General features: G+C 45.8%; 1 long non-coding RNA gene and 1 pseudogene across 1 annotated transcript; one reads left to right on the top strand and one right to left on the bottom strand.

Annotated features, from left to right (window-relative positions):
• Nucleotides 1–2,967: 2,967 nt before the first annotated feature.
• Nucleotides 2,968–7,459, bottom strand: LOC125525137 (uncharacterized; annotated as a pseudogene).
• On the top strand, nt 3,590–5,564 carry LOC125525138 (uncharacterized). Its single transcript, XR_015611501.1, has 2 exons — nt 3,590–3,984; nt 4,322–5,564. It is a non-coding gene; the product is annotated as an uncharacterized LOC125525138 (long non-coding RNA).
• Nucleotides 7,460–22,259: the final 14,800 nt, after the last annotated feature.

Below are 22,259 nucleotides of genomic sequence, written 5' to 3'. Positions count from 1 at the left end.
GCGCTAGCCCCACCCGAGCGAGAGGGCCCGAGTCCCCGCCGCCGGCGGCGACGGCAAGGCTTCGCCTGGCCGCGCCCTTGGACGGCGGCGAGGGAGGAGGAGGAGGAGTGGGGGAGGTCCGGCCGACGGGATCTGGTGGCCTCCCGGTCGCCCACGCGGGGGGCGGCTCGGGAGGGGAAGGGGGGGGGACCGGAATCGATTTTTTATATTAATTTTTTTTAAACGGAGGCAAAAGCTTTACCTCGTCTCATTAATTAAGAAGAGTTTCGAAATACATGACCGGCCGTCCATGAACGGCCTCCATTCGATAGCCTACTCTCGCGGCATAAGAGAGCTCAAATGCTTGGCCCCCGCCAACCCTCAAAGCCTGGCTTCGGCCTTAATTCTAGATGTGATTACATATGGCATGGAGGACACATTCCTAAACACTCTCGCATTCCGCTCGTTCCAAATTTTCCATGAAACCAACATGACGACAGATGTGAGGCCCTTTCTCACATTGGCATTGACGCCCACCATGTGGTGCCACCAGTCCTTAAAGTTGTCGAAGCTACTCAGTCAGCGATGAATAGCCTACTCCATGCTATTCATTGTCGATTTTTTTTAATAAACTTGACCTTCTATTATATTCATATAAAATGTTTGGCCAAGCAAAAAAAGTCCATTTTATTGTTGATGAAAAACAAACAAAAGCAACACTATATATAAATTACTATTCACACTTTTTGTCCTTGAATTTGTTTCCCTGTAGTCGACGTAAATTTTTTCCTTCGTGAAACTTTTTGTACGAGTACAACAGAAGGTAAATTTTATTTCATAAAATGTTTCAGAGTTTTTTGACTTTTTATTGAAATTTTAATGTTTTCCCCATATCAGATGTATATACACCCGAGAGCCAAAAGAAGGAAAATTCCAAAACTTTTTATGAAATAAACTTGACCAGCTGTTGTATTTGTATAAAATGTTTGGCCAGAGAAAAAATTCCATGGTATTGTTGGTTAAAATACAAAAATCAACACTATATACAACTTACCATTCACACTTCTTGTCCTTGAGATTTTGTTTTTTCACTGAAGTGATGGATTTTTTTTCATTCGTGAAACTTTTTATACGAGTACAACAGAAGGTCAAGTTTATTTAAAAAAAGTTTCAGATTTTTCAGATTTTTTATAATATTTGTATTCTTTTTCCCATATCAAGTGTATGTACACCCAACAACCAAAGGGTATTTCCTGTAAGACTAGAAAATCCCCTTTGGCTCTCGGGTGTATGTACAGCTGATATAGGAAAATTTCAAGAAAAGTAAAAAAATGTGAAACATTTTTTAAAATAAACTTGACCTTCTGTTGTACTCATATAAAAAGTTTCACGAAGGAAAAACTTCATGCCGACTTCAGGGCTAAAAAACAAAATCTCAAGGAAAAAGTGCCAATAGCAACTTGTACGTAGTGTTGTTGTTTCTTTCACCAACAATACCATGTAATTTATTTCCTAGGATAAACTTTTTATACGAATACAACTGAAGGTCAAGTTTATTACAAAAAAGTTTTGGAATTTTTTGACTTTTTCTCAATCACTATTTTTTTCATATCGGGTGTTTAGACACCGAGGAGGTAAACGTGCTTGTCCGTATGACAGGACAAGCACATTTGGTTCGTGGGTGTATATACATCCTATATGAAAAAAAAGTAATTACAAAAAAGTCAAAAAATAAAACTTTTTTTAACTAACGATGACTCTCTGTTGTATTTGTATAAAAAGTTTGGTCTAAGAAAAATATTCATGATACTATAAAATACAAAATCAACATTATATACAAGTTATTATTCACACTTTTTGTCCTAGTGATTTTGATCTTTTTGTCCTGAAGTCAACGCGCATTTTTTCCCTTCGTGAAACTTTTTATACGAGTACAACAAAAGGTGTAGATTATTGAAAACAAGTTTATGATTTTTTGACTTAAAAAAAATATTTTTTTTCCATATCTGGTGTATATACACCCATGATTCAAAGGGTATCTCCCGACTAGCCTTTTTTTGTTTCAACCCTCCTTTCGGTTAGTGCACAATTAGATGTACTACCTCGCTCCAGAATTAGCTGTCACTAAAATGAGTGATTCTACAACCGTCGCTGAAATGAGTGAATCTACAAAATGTGTCTAGATACACTCATTTCAATGACAGCTAACTCTAGATGGATGGAATAGTATTAATCCTATGACGGTCTTGGAGTTCACCATTTGGTTAGAGCAAAAAGTAGATCTATCTAGTGGTATGTCATATCAAATGATGCATCACGGGAACCATTTATCAATCCGCATACGCTACAAAGAGAAGAAAAGACAATAAAATAAACACATTGCTCTGTGAATCGACTGGTTTTGCTAACCTTAATATTTAGTCAAGTCCTAAATAATGAACATGCCATATACTTTATCTGTCACGGATTGATAATGAAAATGCAACCTTCAGATTGACAACAGAGAAGTAATGTACACTGATGTGAGTGTCAGGCATAGTTTTTCCCGGCTGCGGCAACGCACGGTTTTCCTTCTAGTATGTGGCTATGTGCTCTGTTTTGGATGCCATCCAAAAGTATGAAAGGCTTGTTAAGAGATCTCATGGACAAAGATATAACAAAAGGGTTACGAATGGATTGGTAATATTAGTTCAAATAAAGTAAATCAGCCTGTCATAGCGAGACACATTAGATGTATGCATGCATATTCGACACCGACTGTTTCTACTCTTGAGTGGAGTTTCCGAGCATGAACTTTGTGAACTATGAAGCTTTATCCAAAAAAGGAATCTTTGTGAAGAGGAGCTCATACTCTTTTCATGAAAGTTCCATAAGAACTGATGGTTGATGTTTCAAAATTTCCGTACAAAATCATGCACGTATAAATCATATAATTCTGCAAAATTCTAACTTCAAATGAGTGAGAATTAAGATATTCTAGCTCCAAAACTACGACTGCATTTCCCCTAGTAGCAGACTGCTTGTGTCGAAGCGCTGGAACTGCCAGTCCGCCGTGCGGTTGCTGTCGAAGTCAGTGAAGTTGTCGCCCACGCCCATGGCCATGGGGTACCCGTACCCGCCAGATGGTGGTGTGTTGACGTAGTCCCTGCCGGTGACGACCTGAGCAGAGTAATCGGGTGGAAGAGTACCGTCGGCAAGGTCAGGGTAGACCCAAGTGGCATGGCTGCATCGCACAACTCGTCGGTGGCCCACATGGTCAGATCAGTCCAGTCGTAGTCAGCATTGCCAAAGCCAGGCGCGAGCATCTCGCCGCCGCTGGAGTAGTTGTAGTCAGCATTGGGGAAGCCCGGCGCGAGCATCTTGTCGCCGCCGGCCGAGTAGTTGTAGTCAGCATTTGCGAGGCCTAGCGTGAGCATATCGTCAACACCGGCCGAGTAGTTGTAGTCAGCATTGACGAAGTCCGGCGCGAGCATCTCGTCGACGCCGGCCGAGCAGTTGTTGTCAGCATTGGTGAAGCCTGGTGAGAGCATCTCGTCGCCGCCGCCCGAGTAGTTACCGCCGACGCATTGGAAGCCGCCGCACCCTTGCTGCGTCTGGACGGGATCGTCGGGCCTGGACAACCGAGCGAGCTTTTAGGCTCGGCTCGAAACTCGTTCCAGCTCGCCCGTTACAGCTCGGCCCGGTAGGATAATTAGGCGAGCCGAGCTATGAAAAATAGGCCCGATTCTCGAACGAGCCGAGCCGAGTTTCGCCCGGTCCAGCTCGGCGACTCGTTGAGGCCCAGCCCAAATTCGCGTTAGGTCACAGCAGAGAGAGGACGCACGCGCCGCGGTTTCCTCATCCTTCTCCCTTTCTCTGCCCGGCGCCGCCACCCCTCTCCTCGCCGCGCCGCAAGCTGGACTCATCGGGCTTGGCATCTATGGCGACGGCCGACGCCGCCTTTCCTCACCACAGCGGACACAGACGGACGCGTCTCCCTGGTTTCTCACCGAACGACAGGAGCAGGTAAGCGATCTCATCTCTCCTTCCCATCCTTGGTCCTAGCTCCCTGCACTGGCGCGCACACACACACGAATTTGATGGATGGATGCTTGTGGTTTCGGCTGGAGGGCGCGGCTAGCTAGGAAACGCGATGGATGGATGCTAGACGAGTTTGATGGATGGATGCTTGTGTTTGTTGGCTGGAGAGTGCAGCTAACTAGGATTTTTGCTATGCTGCACGAATTTGATTGATGGATGGATGAATTTGTTTGTGCTTGATTGTGTGTACTGATTAGTGATTATTATCTATGTAATTTTTTGTTGATGATTGACCATTTGTTCTTCGCTGATGTATGCACAGCCCCACTGTCGCAAGAATGGACAAGGAAAAGGGGGAACGAGAGGAGGAGGAGAAGGAGAAGGAGAGGAGCTTGGTGTCCATTATGAAGACTAAGCCGCTTGTCCCAGGAAGCAGAAGGGGAAGGGCAAGGGCTGTGTCACTGCCGAGGAAGCGGGCCAAGGATTACGGCAATGTCCCGCTCGCCGAGTTGTTATTAAGGGTAAAAAAATCTCTGCCGTCTTGACGTCTCGCTGACCCTGCCGACTCCAAGAGCCGCACCAACCCCACCGTCCGCCGCTGGATGGCGGATCTCAAGATCGCCGCCTACCAAGCCGACCATGTCCTCGAAAACTTCCGCTATGAGGAGGCGCTCCGGCGCCGTGCCGACGACCATATCCGCGGCCCCTCCTCCGTGAGTCCTCGTCTCTATTTTCAGTTTAATTTGGAAATGGATTTTCTGTTTAATTTGGAAGTGGAAGCCCCTTAATCTATGGAAATCGAAGGTTTTTAATTTTACTGAAATTAAAGATGGTCCTGTGTGGCTCTGTTGTTTTCATTCTGTTTATAAGTGACTACAGTTCCTGGCTACATAAGCGTCAGTCTGTCAAGCGTCAAGTGTCAAGTGTCAAATTTCAGAGGACACTTGAAATCTAAGCATCAAAGAGGTTCAGTCAGTCTGTCCAGTGTGAACTAACACTTGAGATATTTGTCGAACACGTTCTGTAGTAGAAACGGAATCCTACATCTTCACCGGTATGGTTGTGCCAAATATGTGTGTCAAACTCCTGTGTTTGCTGTTTTTACTATCCAAAGGTCAAATATATGTGTGTGCAAGCTCATGTATGTGTTGTTTTTGGAATTCAAAAGTCAAATATAAGTTTGTACAAGATCATTTATATGCTGTTTTTGGTATCCAAAAGTTAAATATATGTTTGTACAAGCTCATGTATATGCTGTTTTTGCTATCAAAAAGTCAAATATATGCGTGTCCAAGTTCATGTGTGTGCTGTTTTTGTGTGCTAGGCAATGGAGCATGATAAGCAGGCAGAAAAGGATTATGAAGAGGAGGAAGAGAATGAGGAGGACAAGGATGAGCAAGGTACTCTGTTTGACGAGGAGGAAGATTCTCATTTTGATGTCAAAGCGCTAAGTGTTAGGCTATGCAAAATTGCATTGTTTGGCTGTCAACGTTCAATATTTTTGCTGTATAAAGTTCAAAGGAGGAGCTATCCAAAATTCAAAAGCAATGATGCCCAATTCTCTCGGTCATATTTGTTCCATCTCTACACTTTTCATAGAAGAAAGCTTATTTTTTTCATCACTATGACCATTTTTTAAACCATAGACTGCTAGATGTTGCGTTTTTAGCTATATAAAGTGCTTCTTTTCCAAATTATGGGTTTAAATGCTGTAGAAGATGGAAACTGGTCTTTGAAAACAGGTTCTGTTATCTCCCAGCTGTTATGGCACCAGCTGGCTCACGAGCCGGCTCGGTCTGAGCCGAGCCATAGCAAAAACGAGCCGAGCCGTCTAAAGTAGGCTCGTTGGCTGAGCGAGCCGAGCCGAGCCGAGCCGCTCTGGAGCGAGCCAAAGCCAAGCTCGGCTCGGCTCGGCTCGTGTCCAGCCCATCGTCCCATGAGAATTGCGAGAGTTGGCCCTCGTTGTTCCCAGCGTGGAACGGCACCATCTGCAGCTGCTGGAAGCCGGGGGCGTCCATGTCCACGGGGTTGCCGCCACCGTGCCCCAGCTGCTGCGGCATGAAGGCGTCGTCGGAAGAATCCTCGAGCGAGCCGTGGCCGCCGTCGGCAGGTATGCCCAGCGCCTCCATCCTGTCTCCCGTGGCCCGCAGCGCCGCGTCGATGGTCTCGAGCAGCCCCCGCGCCTCCTCCAGCGTCATGCTGGTGAGCGCGGCGTCCCAGTCCGCGAGCGCGCCGGGGCAGCCGTGCCGCGCCCGGGCGAGCTTGGCCTTCTCCTTGCCCAGCTCCGTCTCCATGTAGCTCCGCTGCGTGTGCCGCGCGCGGGCCTCCGCCGGGACGGCGCGCCGGTACCTCTCGAGCACTCCCTCCTCCGACTCCCACACGAGCGGCGGAGCCCCGGCGCCGGCAGAGCAGACGAGCGCGACCGGGACCGCGCAGAGCGTGGCGAGCTCCGACGCCTTCTTCTGCAGCCCCTTGGTCCTCCTGGCGTGGGTCTCGGCGCGCGCCCGCGCCTTCTCGATGAGCCTCATGGGGACCTTGCGGCGGGCCATCGTGGCTGCAGACCTGCGGTGCGCGTGCTTTGCTTCTTCCTCTGCTCCTCCGATCGGACCCGCTTGGCTTGGCTTGGCTGGCTGGATGGAGCTCTCCGGCGAAGCGGCCGGTATATATAGATAGAGTACGCGACGCAGGCTTCTGTGCGCCGGAGGCGGAGGCGGAGGCGGATTCGTCCGTCTCTCCCGAACGCGGCGGGCGCATGAGTGCTGCCTAGTGCCTAGGCAGTAGGCATTAGGCTTATTAAGCTCCCTAATCTTGCATCAGTCTGGCTAAGCGCCAAACAAATGATGCTGTAGGCTGCTGGCTGCGGTTTAAAACAGTACTTGAGGCCGTGATTAGCCAGAAATTCAGGTGATTATAATCGTACTCCGGAGGTGGGAAACCGTTTCGATCCCGGTAGAGGCTTCGGTGAATCCGGTTTCTACTTGGCGCAGTTAATGGGCATCATTGAGGAGGATCACCGATCCCAGCACGGTCTGCACAGGCGCTGGTGTGGTGCGTCTGTGCGCGTCCTCCGGAGGCATACCGTGTGGTAGATGCCGATGGTAGATGCCGGCGGCACGCCCGGAGCACTGCGCCGGCCGGCCGCACGCCGCAGGAACTAATCAGAGTGTGGGTTTCAGATGAACATTTTGCTGATGCAGAGTTCAGTGAACCTGCTGAACAACCTGCACCGCTGAACCAGCACCAATCAAAAGCCAGGATAAATATTCGACTGAGACTCGCACTGATCAAGCCCTTCGTAAAGAAATATAAGAGTGTTTAGACCATTAAAGTAGTGATATAAATGCTCTTATATTTCTCTACAGTGGGAGTACTAGTAAATGCAAATGGTTAACATTGCACAAAGTTTGTAACTCAGGATAAAACAGAGCTTAGATATGTCTTACAAGTCCAAAAGGATGACAGCACTACCAGAGCAAACAAAAGATATTTCTGAGGTTGAAAAGTTGAGCCCAACTCAACCAGCCCAGAGCCAGATTTGGTAAGAAATAAAATAAGCAAATTTACTCTACGTTGAGGATGCAAATGCTACACGGAAGCTGGAGAATCACAGAGAGTGTTTTGATCTGTAAGTTTTTAGTCCCCACACCAGCCGTTCACCTTTGTCATCGTGCCTCATGTATTGCCCATGATCCACTCATCTCACTTGAGAAATCCGCGTGAAATCGGCATTGCCATAGCTGAGAAAGACCCAAGATGAACCGATGAAGCAAACCGCAAGACTTCTGTTTTTCAAGAAGGGCAATCTACGCAGAGAAGTGGCAGCTGCACGCAGTGCATCTACGGCGTGCAGTGCGTTGCGATTCGTAGCAGCCAAACGGGAAATACCTTTTGGCTCTCGCATGTATATACACCCTATATGGTGATTTTTCTAAAAATAATAAAACAAAAAGTCAAAATAGTTCAAAAATATTTTTAGATTAAACTTGACTTACTTGCGCACTAGTATAGCAAATTTCACACACAAAAAACCAACGTTGACTTCACAGCGAAAAAGATAAAATGTATTTGCTATTATAGGTCACTATTCATGCTATTTTGACCGAAAATTTGTTTTTTTTTGAAAAGAAGTCAAAGGGGAATTTTCTTTTTGTGCCACTTTTCTCACTGGTACAATGAAAGGTAAAGTTTATTTCAAAAATACTTTTAGAATTTTTTGACTTTTTGTTGAATTGCTAAATTTTTTTTCCATATAGGGTACATATGTACCCAGGAACCAACGTTCCCCTCCGCAGCCAAACGTGCTACTTGAAGTATTGAGGAACGTTGGGATCTATATGCTGCGTATTAATGTATTAGAATGACCACGCACTGACAGGCGACTGACACAAGGAATCGCAGCAGTCCAGAAACAAGGACGATGTACGACTGTTGCACGGGTACTGGATTTTACCATGACTCGGATCGATTACTCTCACACGTCGCAGGAGAGTACTAATCAGTTGCATCGTCTGTTTTCCCACTACACATAACCAAATTAGCATGGCGTACTACGTTTTTACCTCATTTTAGCTAGGCAACTAAACTGAAGCATGAGCGCCCATGCTGCACACTTCGTCCACGTCCCCCTGCGCGGTCACACCCACCGTTTCCATCGTACACCCCCGAGGACACATCCTCTGCGTGCGTGCATGGCAAGGCCCCACCGCCGCCAATGTTGACCATCAGGCCATGGCACACTGTAGTAAAAACAAAGCAAGGCTCGCAAAGTCAAAAGGAGACGCGCCTGCACGCCTGTCCTTTGCGTCAGTTCTGTACCCGCTCTGCAACCTGCATGCGCCTGCAAACCGCGTGGACACTGTATTCACAAGTATGGACCGATGTATGTCATCCTTTTGCATTTCAAGAGTTTAATGCGCAGATCATTTCGCCTGGACGTGCGGTTGGATAGCTGCGTTCAACTGCCGCTGCATCCAAGACGTCCGCTCCCAATCTACGCATAACAACTGAGCAAAAAGTGTATGAGACGATGTTTTATGTTGGGATGCACCATCACTTACATATGCCTCCACTCCAAATAGTGTGTTGCTAGGAGCCAAGCATGTTCTTCTTTCTCGAGAAATTGCTGATGACTAATTTATTTTCTATTTCATAATAAGTGATGAGTTCTATGAGATATTCGAGCAAACCAAACAAATAATAAGGGATACTACCCGCAAAAAAAAGTAAGGGATACTGAAAAATTGCAGCTGTATAAGAGATCACTTATGTTTTTTTTCTTTTCAAGAGTACGTTAGGCTTACCATAACTTTATAAAAAGTAGAATTATAAGTACAAGAATACTGCCACGAGCATAGCACAAACCCCACACTCAGGTAAGACCAAATATAAACATCATCGGCGAAACAAAACTACAAAGCAAAAACGCATGCCCTAACCGAGATCAACACTGCATCTCGACCAACGCCAGGCACCTCCAAAGACCACTAGCTCCCACTGAATTTCATTTGTCAACGAACCATCCACCCTGAATGCTTAAGAGGAGATCGCAAGTGAATGACAGGACTTGATCCGCTCCAAGGAAGACACTGCCTTGGACATATGGCGACGGCCGTACATAGCGCCGCCGAGGATCAAACCAGGACCACGATGAACACCGTAGGAAAGCAACGAGAAACCAACCCGTGTCTCCAATTACGATGCTCTCAACAGAGGAGCGACGTCGAGGACGTCGTCATAGTGTCGATCCTACACCGAATTGAGGCTTTCACCGAAGACAACAACCAACTCCACACTAGCGAGGGAGATGTCGATCACACCTCGACACACCTCCAAGGAGGGGAATGGCACCCACGGGTGCCATCGTCGCCGTCCCGGCAAAATCTGTGCAAGATTTCCATCCGATCATCGCACATCTCTACACCTCGAATGAATTGGGCAGCAACATCCAAGTAGCCTCGCATCGTCGCCACCGCAACACCTCACCGTTGTAGCTGAAAAGCCAAGGAGCACCGACAGACCGCACGACAGAGAGAAGCATGGTCAAACAAACACCTTCCACCTGGCCGAGGGACAGCAGCCACCCAACACCTCTGGCAAGAGCCCGGACAGCCCGTGAAGGCTATCACCCGCTCCAAGAGACAGCCTTGCGACGACCCAGCACCTAGACATGCACAACTCCCACGCCAGCACCACCGGGAGAGCACCGCCGCTCGCCACACAGCCCAGAGGTAGCCCGACGCTTGCTGCTCACCGGGAACTCCATCCTAGCCGAGTCATCACAACGCCGCCACCAGTCTGGTCGGTAGAACGCGCCGCAACCTCCAGACACGCCGTCGCGCCAGTCCGCCTCATCGCACCGCTGCGAGTCCCCGCCAAGACCATTGATCCTCTGTGCCTCCCGACGTGCACCGTGTCATGGACGGCCACCACCACACCGAGCCACCACCGCAGCCGCCTGCACAACCATAGTGCCCAACAGCCATGGAGATCGCTCATGTGAAGGTGGAAGAGATCGCTGGACCGATGCTCCATCCAGATCGACAGGTTGTTCCTATAGGCAGAATGGTCACGCCTCATAAACATCAAGAAATGGTTGTGCCTTTTTAATCAGAACTGTGACTTTTGGGGATAGCGCAATGCCTCAGTGCTATGTGAACTTTTGTAGATAATTTATTCCGATTATATACACCTTTTGCCTACAAGTTCCTTCAGTTGACTAGTTGGGCTAGTACATGCAGTGATTTGTTCTTTTCTGTAAATTCATTTAAGTCAGCCTTCCAAGACAGGTAAGAGAGAAAGAGAGTGCATTTTCTACTCACTACACCTGAGTTGTCCAAAATTTTGAAAAAAAAAATCAAACAACGTCCAAAAAATCTGGAATTTTGCGACATCAAACTCCATCAAATGTTTGAGGTTATTGCAAAATTTCATCTGAAAATAACATCCAAGGAGCTCCCGCCAAAAAACAAAATTGATGCTCAAATAGTGCACAAAACTTTGAGCAGCGATTTTTTCTGTGTGAGAGCTGAAGCGATGTCATTTTTGGATAAAAATTTGCAAGAACCTCAAACATTTGTTACCTTTTGTTGTCGCAAAATTTCAGATTTTTTGGAAGTACACCCAAGAGTAGCCACTACTTTCTGAGAGTGGATTTTCTACTCTCGGGTGTAGTACACCCGGGTTGTCCAAAAATTGAAAAAACGTTATGAAACAACTGATATGTTTCCAACGTATCTATAATTTTTGATTGTTGCTATTATATTATCTGTTTTGGATGTTTTATATGCATTTATATGCTATTTTACATGATTTTTGGGACTAACCTATTAACCTAGAGCCCAGTGCCAGTTTCTGGTTTTTCCTTATTTTTGAGTATTACGGAAAAGGAATATCAAACGGAGTCCAACCGAGCTAAAAATTTACGATGATTTTTATGGACCAGAAGAAGCCCCCGAAGCAAAGGAGTTGGGCCAGAAGAACCATGAGGCCTCCACAAGGGTGGAGGGCGCGCCCTCTGTCCTTGTGGGCTTCTCGTGGATCCCCCTGACGTGAAACCAACGCCAAAAATTCCTATAAATACAGAAACCCACGAAAAGAAACCTAGATCGGGAGTTCCGTCGCCACAAGCCTCTGTAGCCACCAAAAAACCAATCGGGGCCCTGTTCCAGCACCCTGCCGGAGGGGAAAATCATCACCGGTGGCCATCTTCATCATCCCGGCGGTCTCCATGACAAGGAGGGAGTAGTTCACCCTCGGGGCTGACAGTATGTACCAGTAGCTATGTGTTTGATCTCTCTCTCTCTCGTGTTCTTGATTTGACACGATCTTGATGTACCGCGAGCTTTGCTATTCTAGTTGAATCTTATGTTGTTTCTCCCCCTCTACCTTCTTGTAATGGATTGAGTTTTTCCTTTGAAGTTATCTTATCTGATTGAGTCTTTAAGGATTTGAGGACACTTGATGTATGTCTTGCATGTGCTTATTTGTGGTGACAATGGGATATTCACGTGATACACTTGATGTATGTTTTGGTGATCAACTTATGGGTTCTGTGACCTTGTGAACTTATGCATAGGGGTTGGCACATGTTTTCATCTTGACTCTCAGGTAGAAACTTTGGGGCACTCTTTGAAGTTCTTTGTGTTGGTTTGAATAGATGAATCTGAGATTATGTGATGCATATCGTATAATCAAACCCGTGGATACTTGTGGTGACATTGGAGTATCTAGGTGACATTAGGGTTTTGGTTGATGTGTATCTTAAGGTGTTATTTTAGTACGAACTATAGGTCTGTTTGTGACACTTACAGGAATAGCCCAATAGATCGATCAGAAAGAATAACTTTGAGGTGGTTTCGTACCCTACAATAATGGAGTGACTCTTTGTTGCACGTTGAGGGATTGTTATTGTTGGGGAACGTAGTAATTTCAAAAAAATTCCTAAGCACACGCAAGATCATGGTGATGCATAGCAACGAGAGGGGAGAGTGGTGTCCACGTACCCTCGTAGACCGAAAGCGGAAGCGTTATAACAACGCGGTTGATGTAGTCGTACGTCTTCATGATCCGACCGATCAAGTACCGAACGCACGGCACCTCCGAGTTCAGCACACGTTCAGCCCGATGACGTCCCTCGAACTCCGATCCAGCCGAGTGTTGAGGGAGAGTTTCGTCAGCACGATGGCGTGGTGACGATGTTGATGTTCTACCGACACAGGGCTTCGCCTAAGCACCGCTACAGTATTATCGAGGTGGAATATGGTGGAGGGGGGCACCGCACACGGCTAAGAGATCCAAGGGATCAATTGTTGTCTATGGGGTGCCCCCTGCCCCCGTATATAAAGGAGGGGAGGAGGAGAGGGCCGGCCAAGGGGAGAGCGCCGCCCAAGGGGGGCAATCCTACTCCAAGTAGGATTCCCCCTTCTTTCCTAGTACAAGTAGGAGAGGGGAAGGAAGGGAAGGAGAAGGAGAAGGAAGGAGAGGGAGGAAAAGGAGGAAAGGGGGGCTGGCCCCCTAGTCCAATTTGGTTTGGGCTAGGGGGGCCGCGCGCCCTGCCTCCTCTCTTCCACCACTTGGCCCATGAGGCCCATTGCTTCTTTCTCGTATTCCCGTAACTCCCCGGTACCCCCGAAAATACCCGAATCACTCGGAACCTTTCCGATGTCCGAATATAGTCGTCCAATATATCGATCTTTATGTCTCGACCATTTTGAGACTCCTCGTCATGTCCCCGATCTCATCCGGGACTCCGAACTCCTTTGGTACATCAAAACTCATAAACTCATAATATAACTGTCATCGAAACTTTAAGCGTGCGGACCCTACGGGTTCGAGAACTATGTAGAAATGACCGAGACACGTCTCCGGTCAATAACCATTAGCGGAAACTGGATGCTCATATTGGCTCCCACATATTCTACGAAGATCTTTATCGGTCAGACCGCATAACAACATTCGTTGTTCCCTTTGTCATCGGTATGTTACTTGCCCGAGATTCGATCGTCGGTATCTCAATACCTAGTTCAATCTTGTTACCGGCAAGTCTCTTTACTCGTTCCGTAATACATCATCCCACAACTAACTTATTAGTTGCAATGCTTGCAAGGCTTAAGTGATGTGCATTACCGAGAGGGCCCAGAGATACCTCTCTGACAATCGGAGTGACAAATCCTAATCTCGAAATACGCCAACCCAACAAGTACCTTTGGAGACACCTGTAGAGCACCTTTATAATCACCCAGTTACGTTGTGACGTTTGGTAGCACACAAAGTGTTCCTCCGGTAAACAGGAGTTGCATAATCTCATAGTCATAAGAACATGTATAATTCATGAAGAAAGCAATAGCAACATACTAAACGATCGGGCGCTAAGCTAATGGAATGGGTCATGTCAATCACATCATTATCGTAATGATGTGATCCTGTTAATCAAATGACAACTCATGTCCATGGTTAGGAAACATAATCATCTTTGATCAACGAGCTAGTCAAGTAGAGGCATACTAGTGACACTCTGTTTGTCTATGTACTCACACATGTATTATGTTTCCGGTTAATACAATTCTAGCATGAATAATAAATATTTATCATGAAATAAGGAAATAAATAATAACTTTATTATTGCCTCTAGGGCATATTTTCTTCAGTCTCCCACTTGCACTAGAGTAAATAATATAGATCACATCACCATGTGATTGACATCGATAGTTCACATCATCATGTGATTAACACCCATAGTTCACGTCGCCATGTGACCAACACCCAAAGGGTTTACTAGAGTCAATAATCTAGTTCACATCACCATGTGATTAATACCCAAAGAGTACTAAGGTGTGATCATGTTTTGCTTGTGAGAGAAGTTTAGTCAACGGGTCTGCCATATTCAGATCCGTATGTATTTTGCAAATTTCTATGTCTACAATGCTCTGCACGGAGCTACTTTAGCTAATTGCTCCCACTTTCAATATGTATCCAGATGAAGACTTAGAGTTATCTGGATCATTGCCAAAACTTGTATCGACGTAACCCTTTTACGACGAACCTTTTGTCACCTCTATAATCGAGAAACATATCCTTATTCCACGAAGGATAATTTTGACCGCTGTCCAGTGATCTACTCCTAGATCACTATTGTATTCCCTTGCCAAAATCAGTGTAGGGTATACAATAGATCTGGTACACAGCATGGCATACTTTTATAGAACCTATGGCTGAGGCACAGGGAATGACTTTCATTCTCTTTCTATCTTCTGCCGTGGTCGGATTTTGAGTCTTACTCAATTTCACACCTTGTAACACAGACAAGAATTCTTTCTTTGACTGTTCCATTTTGAACTACTTCAAAATCTTGTCAAGGTATGTACTCATTGAAAAAACTTATCAAGCGTCTTCATCTATTTCTATAGATCTTGATGCTCAATATGTAAGCAGCTTCACCGAGGTCTTTCTTTGAAAAACTCCTTTCAAACACTCCTTTATGCTTTGCAGAATAATCCTACATTATTTCCGATCAACAATATGTCATTCACATATACTTATCAGAAATGCTGTAGTGCTCCCACTCACTTTCTTGTAAATACAGGCTTCACCGCAAGTCTGTATAAAACTATATGCTTTGATCAACTTATCAAAGCGTGTATTCATACATGGATCTCATCTCAGATTTCATGGCCTCAAGCCATTTCACGGAATCTGGGCTCATCATCGCTTCCTCATAGTTCGTAGGTTCGTCATGGTCAAGTAACATGACCTCCAGAACAGGATTACCGTACCACTCTGGTGCGGATCTCACTCTGGTTTACCTACGAGGTTCGGTAGTAACTTGATCTGAAGTTACATGATCATCATCATTAGCTTTCTCACTAATTGGTGTAGTAGTCACAGGAACAGATTTCTGTGATGAAGTACTTTCCAATAAGGGAGCAGGTACAGTTACCTCATTAAGTTCTACTTTACTGCCACTCACTTCTTTCGAGAGAAACTCCTTCTCTAGGAAGGATCCATTCTTAGCAACGAATATCTTGCCTTCGGATCTGTGATAGAAGGTGTACCCAACATTAACTTTTTGGGTATCCTATGAAGACGCACTTTTCCGATTTGGGTTTGAGCTTATCAGGATGAAACTTTTTCACATAAGCATTGCAACCCCAAACTTTAAGAAACGACAACTTTGGTTTCTTGCCAAACCACAGTTCATACGGTGTCGTCTCAATGGATTTAGATGGTGCCCTTTTTAACGTGAATGCAGCTGTCTCTAATGCATAACCCCAAAACTATAGTGGTAAATCGGTAAGAAACATCATAGATTGCACTATATCCAATAAAGTACGGTTATGACGTTCGGACACACCATTATGCTGTGGTGTTCCAGGTGGCATGAATTTGTGAAACTATTCCACATTGTTTTAAATGAAGACCAAACTCGTAACTCAAATATTCGTCTCCGTGATCAGATCGTAGAAACTTTATTTTCTTGTCACGATGATTTTCCACTTCACTCTGAAATTCTTTGAACTTTTCAAACATTTTAGACTTATGTTTCATCAAGTAGATATACTCATATCTGCTTAAATCATCTGTGAAGGTTAGAAAATAATGATACTTGTCGCGAGCTTTAATATTCATCGGACCACATACATCAGTATGTATGATTTTCAACAAATCTGTTGCTCGCTCCATTGTTCCGGAGAACGGCATTTTAGTCATCTTGCCCAAGAGGCATGGTTCGCAAGTATCAAGTGATTCATAATCAAGTGATTCCAAAATTCCATCAGCATGGAGTTTCTTCATACGCTTTACACCAATATGACATAAACGGCAGTGCCACAAATAAGTTGCACTATCATTATTAACTTTGCATCCTTTTGGCTTCAATATTATGAGTATGTGTATCACTACTATCGAGATCCAACGAACCATTTTCATTGGGTGTGTAACCATATAAGGTTTTATTCATGTAAATAGAACAACAATTATTCTCTAATTTAAATGAATAACCGTATTGCAAAAAACATGATCAAATCATATTCATGCTCAACGCAAACACCAAATAACACTTATTTAGTTTCAACACTAATCCCGAAAGTATAGGGAGAGTGCGATGATGATCATATCAATCTTGGAACCACTTCCAACACACATCGTCACTTCACCCTTAACTAGTCTCTGTTTATTCTGCAACTCCCGTTTCGAGTTACTACTCTTAGCAACTGAACCAGTATCAAATACTGAGGGGTTGCTATAAACACTAGTAAAGTACACATCAATAACATGTATATCAAATATATCTTTGTTCACTTTGCCATCCTTCTTATCCGCCAAATACTTGGGGTGGTTCCGCTTCTAGTGACCAGTCCCTTTGCAGTAGAAGCACTTAGTCTCAGGCTTAGGTCCAGACTTGGGCTTCTTCACTTGAGCAGCAACTTGCTTGCCGTTCTTCTTGAAGTTCCCCTTCTTCCCTTTGCCCTTTCTCTTGAAACTAGTGGTCTTGTCAACCATCAACACTTGATGTTTTTCTTGATTTCTACCTTCGCTGATTTTTAGCATCGCGAAGAGCTTGGGAATTGTTTTTGTCATCCCTTGCATATTATAGTTCATCATGAAAATCTACTAACTTGGTGATGGTGACTAGAGAATTCTATCAATCACTATTTTAGAAGATTAACTCCCACTTGATTCAAGCGATTGTAGTACCCAGACAATCTGAGCACATGCTCACTGCTTGAGCGATTCTCCTCCATCTTTTAGCTATAGAACTTGTTGGAGACTTCATATCTCTCAACTCGGGTATTTGCTTGAAATATTAACTTCAACTCCTGGAACATCTCATATGGTCCATGACGTTTAAAACGTCTTTGAAGTCCCGATTATAAGCCGTTAAGCATGGTGCACTAAACTATCAAGTAGTCATCATATTGAGCTTTTGTCAAAAACGTTCATAACGTCTGCATCTGCTCCTGCAATAGGTCTGTCACCTAGCGGTGCATCAAGGACATAATTCTTCTGTGCAGCAATGAGGATAAACCTCAGATCACGGATCCAATCCGCATCATTGCTACTAACATCTTTCAACATAGTTTTTCTCTAGGAACATATCAAAATAAACATAGGGAAGCAACAACGCGAGCTATTGATCTACAACATAGATATGCTAATACTACCAGGACTAAGTTCATGATAAATTTAAGTTCAATTAATCACATTATTTAAGAACTCCCAGTTAGATAGACATCCCTCTAATCCTCTAAGTGATCACGTGATCCAAATCAACTAAACCATAACCGATCATCACGTGAAATGGAGTAGCTTTCAATGGTGAACATCACTATGTTGATCATATCTACTATATGATTCACGCTCGACCTTTCGGTCTCAGTGTTCCAAGGCCATTTCTGCATATGCTAGGCTCGTCAAGTTTAACCCGAGTATTCTGCGTGTGCAAAACTGGCTTGCACCCGTTGTAGATGGACGTAGAGCTTATCACACCCGATCATCACGTGGTGTCTGGGCACGACGAACTTTGGCAACGATGCATACTCAGGGAGAACACTTTTATCTTGAAATTTAGTGAGGAATCATCTTATAATGCTACAGTCAATCAAAGCAAGATAAGATGCATAAAAGATAAACATCACATGCAATCAATATAAGTGATATGATATGGCCATCATCATCTTGTGCTTGCGATCTCCATCTCCGAAGCACCGTCATGATCACCATCGTCACCGGCGCGACACCTTGATCTCCATCGTAGCATCGTTGTCGTCTCGCCAATCTTATGCTTCTACGACTATCGCTACCGCTTAGTGATAAAGTAAAGCATTACAGGGCGATTGCATTGCATATAATAAAGCGACAACCATATGGCTCCTGCCAGTTGCCGATAACTTGGTTACAAAACATGATCATCTCATACAATAAAATTTAGCATCATGTCTTGACCATATCACATCACAACATGCCCTGCAAAAACAAGTTAGACATCCTCTACTTTGTTGTTGCAAGTTTTACGTGGCTGCTACAGGCTGAGCAAGAACCAATATTACCTACGCATCAAAACCACAACGATAGTTTGTCAAGTTGGTACTGTTTTAACCTTCGCAAGGACCGGGCGTAGCCACACTCGGTTCAACTAAAGTTGGAGAAACTGACTGTAACGCCCTCGATGCGGCTATATCTCCCACGTGTCGAAGCACGACTTAGAGGCATAACCGCATTGAAAGCAATGTCGCAAGTGAGGTAATCTTCACACAACCCATGTAATACATAAGGGAAAGAGATACATAGTTGGCTTACAATCGCCACTTCACACAATTACATGAATAAAGCATTACAACATCCAAATACAATCAAGGTCCGACTACGGAACCAAAATAAAAGAAGAACCCCAAATGCGACAAGGTCCCCGATCGACCCCAACTGGGCTCCACTACTGATCAACTAGAACGAAACAACACAAAGGACAAGATCTACATCGAGCTCCTCCTGAGCTTGGTTGCGTCATCTGCTCAGTCTCATCGGCACCTGCAAACTGGTTTTGAAAGTATCTGTGAGCCACGGGGACTCAGCAATCTCGCACCCTCGCGATCAAGACTATTTAAGCTTATGGGTAAGGTAAAAGGTATGAGGTGGAGCTGCAGCAAGCGACTAGCATATATGGTGGCAAACATACGCAAATGAGAGCGAGAAGAGAAGGCAAAGCACGGTCGAGAAACTATGATCAAGAAGTGATCCTAGAACAATCTACGTCAAGCATAACTCCAACACCGTGTTCACTTCCCGGACCCCGCCGAGAAGAGACCATCACGGTTACACACGCGGTTGATGTATTTTAATTAAGGTCAATTTCAGGTTTTCTATAACCGGACATTAACAAATTCCCATCTGCCCATAACCGCGGGCACGGCTTTCGAAAGTTCAAATCCCTGCAGGGGTGTCCCAACTTAGCCCATCACAATCTCTCACGGTCAACGAAGGAATAGACCTCCTCCCGAGACGTTCCGATCAGACTCGGTATCTCGGTTCTTCAAGACACTTCGACAGGTTAAAACAAATCCAGCAACACCACCCAGATGTGCCGACAAATCCCGATAGGAGCTGCACATATCTCGTTCTCAGGGCACACCGGATGAGCAAGACGTCGGGTAAGCCAGCCCAGAGTTTCCCCTGGCAGCCTCGGACATCGCTCAGTTGGACCAACACTCAGAGGAGCACTGGCCCTGGGGGGGGGGGGGGTAAAATAATGATGACCCTCCGGAGCGCGACTCCCAAGGGAAAAGAAAAGGCTAGGTGGCGAATGGTAAAACCAATGTTGGGCATTGCTGGAAGAGCTTTACTCAAGGCGAACTGTCAAGGGGTTCCCATAATAGCCCAACCGCGTAAGGAACGCAAAATCCGGGAACATAACACCGATATGACGGAAACTAGGGCAGCAAGAGTGGAACAAAACACCAGGCATAAGGCCGAGCCTTCCACCCTTTACCAAGTATATAGATGCATTAATTAAAATAAGATATATTGTGATATCCCAACAAGTAAACAATGTTCCAACAAGGAACGATCTCCATGTTCCAACAAGGAACAAACTTCAATCTTCACCTGCAACTAACAATGCTATAAGAGGGGCTGAGCAAAGCGGTAACATAGCCAATCAACGGTTTGCTAGGACAAGGTGGGTTAGAGGCTTGGTTCAACAACATGGGAGGCATGATAAGCAAGTGGTAGGCATCGCAGCATAGGCATAGCAAAAGAGCGACCAACTAGCAAGCAAAGATAGAAGTGATTTTGAGGGTAGGGTCATCTTGCCTGAAATCCCGCAAGGAAGAAGAACGTGTCCATGAAGAAGACAAACGGATGTAGACGAATGGATCCTCACAAACACGACGTTACCGGATCCAACCCGAAGAAGCAAACACCGGAAAGAAGCACACAACATAGTAAACAACCAACACATGAACATGGTATGATATGCGAGATGCGGTATGCGATGCATATGCATGATTTGACAAGGAATGATTGAACCTGGCCTCAACTTGGAAATCCAAGTGTGTCACTGGAAAGAGGAGATGATTTCGGTTGAAAACGATATAAAGGTCGCCGGAAACGGAGTTACGGTTGTTCCGGCGGGCGGCGGGCGGAGCGCGCCGGCGCCGGACACGGGGCGGCTTGCAGCGGCGCGGCGGCCGTGGCGGAGAGATGGCGGCGGCGGGGCGTCGGGCGCTCCCAGGCGCGGGGCGGCGATCGGAGCGCGGGGCGCTCGGGGCCCAGGGCGTCTCGGGCGGGCCGCGCGCGGGCCTCGGCGGCGCCAGGTGGAGAGAGAGGGAGGGAGGCGACAGGTGGCGGCTCCCGGTTGGCCGGGCGCGGCTGCGCGGCTGATGTGGCGGGGCCGGATTGGCCGGAGCGAGGTGGCGACCGAGCGGACATGTCCGGGTGCGGTGAGGACGCGTCCGGCGGCGCGAGGGGAGGAGTTTTTAGGGTTCATCCGCGAATTTCGAGAGGGGAGCACATATTTATAGGTAGAGGGAGCTAGGAGAGTCCAAATGAGGTGCGGTTTTCGGCCACGCGATCGTGATTGAACGACCGAGATGATGGAGGAGGTTTAGGTGGGTTTTGGGCCAAAATGGAGGGGTGTTGGGCTGCAACACACATGAGGCCTTCTCGGTCCCTCGGTTAACCGTTGGAGCATCAAACGAAGTCCAAATGGTACGAAACTTGACAGGCGGTCTACCGGTAGTAAACCAAGGCCACTTGGCAAGTCTCGGTCCAATCCGGAAATGTTTAACCCCCATACACGAAAGAAAGGTAGAAACGATCACCGGAGGAGAACGAAGCGCCGGAATGCAAAACGGACAGCGTGGAAAATGCTCGGATGCAAGAGACGAACACGTATGCAAATGAAATGCACATGATGACATGATATGCAATGCATGACATGCCAGAAATGGCAAGGCAACAACAACGAATAACTGGACGACACCTGGCACATCGGTCTTGGGGTGTTACAACACTCCACCACTACGAGAGGATCTCGTCCCGAGATCTAGAATGGCACCGGAGGGAAAATGGAAGAGAAAGAGAAGAGGTAACGCTAAGTTGCTTCTCTGACAAACGAGTGAAACCAAAGAGCCGTGCGAGGTTGAGCACATTGAAAGAAAGGATACAACAGAGGTGAACAAAGTCGAAAACACTCCGTTAGAAAAGAGGGACAAAGAATCATTGCGAAAACCTTGAGGTTGAAGGGAAGATATATATTCAAAACACTCCGGTTAAGGAAGGGGGATCAAGGAAGACCAAATTCGGGCAGTACTCCGGTTGAAAAGAAAGTAATTGAATAAGAACTTGATAAGGTGATAGAACTTGAAAAGATGAGAGGATACTTGATGAAATCATCAACACACAACCTCCGGTTAAAAGGATAAGCACGATCAAAACATGGTCCTGACAATCCGAGAAGATGGGTTGAGGAGAGCAACATCACAATGCCTCTGGAACGAAAGAATAGAAGATAGGTAATTAAAATAGGAGAAAATGAGGAGAAAATGCCAACATCTGCCACAAAAGAGCTTGACAAGGCATCTTTAGGAGAAGGGTCGAACGGAATTGTTGTACGAAAAGAGTAAACTTGATATGGTCTTATGGAATACAACTCAAAAATTATGAGGTGACCACCTGCCACTCACAGGAAGAAGAATTGGATTGGCATGAACAAGGAGACGAGAAGCTTATCACCAGAAGGATATATGAAGAACTTGGATCATATATGA

This window comes from Triticum urartu, chromosome 7A (assembly GCF_056163025.1).
Source record: "Triticum urartu cultivar PI428250 chromosome 7A, HENAU_Tu73, whole genome shotgun sequence".
NCBI lineage: Eukaryota > Viridiplantae > Streptophyta > Magnoliopsida > Poales > Poaceae > Triticum > Triticum urartu.
The sequence above is the reverse complement of the archived record's forward strand: the minus strand, read 5'-3'. Positions and strand labels throughout refer to the sequence as shown.